Genomic DNA, 2,500 nt, shown 5'->3' on the forward strand with positions numbered 1-2,500 from the left:
TGTTTAAACGTTTCATCAAATTTTGGTCGGCACACAAGGTTTTGGACATAGCCTACTAATTTCTAGTGGCACCTGGGCTACGGTTGGTGCATTGATCAGCCATGTAGCAAAAAAAGACAGATAGCCTAGGTGAGAGGATGAGATCTTCCTCGGCTGGCGAGCGCTCCGCATGTGTGTGCGCACGTCTCCTTCCCTCCCAAGACAGTTGCTTACAAGTTGCCGACAGTTGCTTACAAGTCAATTTGAGCACGAAAACAGCAAAGACAAGGTGATATTTCATTCAAACAGGGCCTACACGCTCCAAATAAAACATTGGCTGGGGGGATTTTCAACCAGACCGCAGCGCGAGCAGACAGTCAGTGTGAAAAGTCAAGTCTACCGGAAAAATCGCCGTTTTCGCTGCCGCTCGCTTACCATCGGTGCACGAGCCATTTAAATAGTGAAGTGGCATATCGCAACAGCACATGCGGATTAGCCAAATTATATGCAACAAATTCGCCAACAAAGCGTGGATTTAACGTTTAATACGCATATGCCAAAGTTGTGGGAATAAGTGGAAAGGATAGCCTATGGAAAGCCACTGTCCTTTCCATATGTAGCCTAGTAGAAGACCGCTTCGGTTTCGTTTCACCTCATATAGGGAAAGAATTTCCATGCACTGCATTTGCTGAGACTACTAAGCATAAAGTTAGCGATCCAACAAAAAATATTGGTTGTTGTAATTACAGCATTTAATAGGCTACTATGGCTGTTGTTTAAAATAGCCATTGGATTGCCAACCGTCCATTGTATTAAGAAGTAGGCTATGGTTCCATGAGCTGACATGGGACTCAATATCGTTAAAATTGCATCTAAGATTTTTTTCCCCTTTTTATTCGTTTGAGTAATTGTAGCCAATGTAGTTTTTCTGTGCGTTCCGGGACCTCTGTCCAACTCATCATCGCTGTGATGTCATGTTTGTTTTGCGTTCCGGTACCTGTGATTTACAAATTAAGCACTGCGCAATGTTGCATGCAGCAGCCTGCCAGACCTCCGTTACGCAGGCCTACATATATTTAGATAGATAGGCCTAGCTTTACTGACCCATCAAGGGGAAATTCGCCATGATTCACGGTAAACAGCAGAACTGATTTTTTTTTTCACTGGGTGGAAAAGATTGAGCCCGCGGACCGAACCGACCCGAGCCATATGCTTATATTTTCGACCCAAACCCGGCCCGAACCCAAGGGGCCCGTCGGGTTTGTCGGGCTGACCCGACCCGTTGAGAACTCTACCTGATATTATTAAAACTGATTCAGTCTCCTAGCATTCTCCTCATTTCATTTTTTTCAAGAGGTATATTAGTCTATAATCCAGGTTCAGATCATGTATGGTATTCATGTAGACCCTGTATGGCCACGTGTTTCGATTTGATACTATTTCGCTAGTGGTTGCTAGTGCTACATAATGCAGAGGTACTGCGGCCAGACTAACTGGAATGAAAACGTCTAAGGGCGTATTCACACCTACCACGTTTGGTCTGGACCAAACGACCAAACGGACCAGATTTTCGTTGGTTCGGACCTTTTGGGATGGTCTGAATACAAACCAGCGAATCCTGGTCCGGACCAAACAAGCGGACCGAGACCGAGCTGAAAGGTCGGACTCGGTCCGGATCAAACGAACCCTGGTGCGGACCTTTTGGAGGTGTGAAAGCAGACCGGACCTAATCCTAGACTTTTAGCTTTTTTGTACCTCGGGAGCTTCCGTCGTTTTTCGAGATTAATGGGAATTAACAGAGTGTAAACAAAGCGACTCCACAACTTGTCATGTCCGTCTTTGGTGTAAATTCGACAGAGTGGTTTGTTTGCAACAATATTAATATTAATAAAATAATAGCCTAAACTATCGCAATCGTGGGCGTAGGCTACATTATTGTAGGCCTAAGCTACGGTCATTCATATTTTCAATGAGGATGGCTTGTCAGTGGAGCACAGGAAAGGAAAAAGAGACTCTGTTAATTTACCTATCAGAGCATTTTAAATGTTGATTGGGGCAAATCCGAAAAGCATCTACTGAAGAAACGGAAGAAAACACTGTAGTCCGCACAGTATGGATTCTGATAATGATAGCAATAATTACGACGTTGGCACTTATCCCCCTGGCTAGCTGTGCGTTGGATGGATGTAGGCTAGTGGAATAGCCTAGGCTAGCCTACTTGAAGAAGTTGTGATGAAGACAACGAAGGTAATTCATTAATTTACTCGCTGTGGTGGCATGTTGGCAAGTTTGTATGATCCAAACGCTATGCCCGTGCTCATCATGTTACTTTTTCTTGATGGAGTGCGTGAAATATTGCTGCAAATGGTAGCCAATATTCCAATACAAACGTATCCAAATGACAGTGGAGCGCACTGTTTATTTTCGAGAAGAAAGAATGTCATGGTGCTTGGAATAAGCTCGCCAATGTTTCACATTGAGCCTGTTTTGCGATGTTCCCAGACATCCCAAGTGTTAAACA

At 44.2% G+C, this 2,500-nt stretch overlaps 1 protein-coding gene across 1 annotated transcript in view; it reads right to left on the reverse strand.

The window, feature by feature from the left end:
• Positions 1-2,500, reverse strand: part of csmd2 (CUB and Sushi multiple domains 2) — a 551,148-nt gene that overhangs the window by 104,608 nt on the left and 444,040 nt on the right. The window lies entirely within an intron of this gene.

The sequence above is a fragment of the Engraulis encrasicolus genome, chromosome 20 (assembly GCF_034702125.1).
Source record: "Engraulis encrasicolus isolate BLACKSEA-1 chromosome 20, IST_EnEncr_1.0, whole genome shotgun sequence".
Classification (NCBI taxonomy): Eukaryota; Metazoa; Chordata; class Actinopteri; order Clupeiformes; family Engraulidae; genus Engraulis; species Engraulis encrasicolus.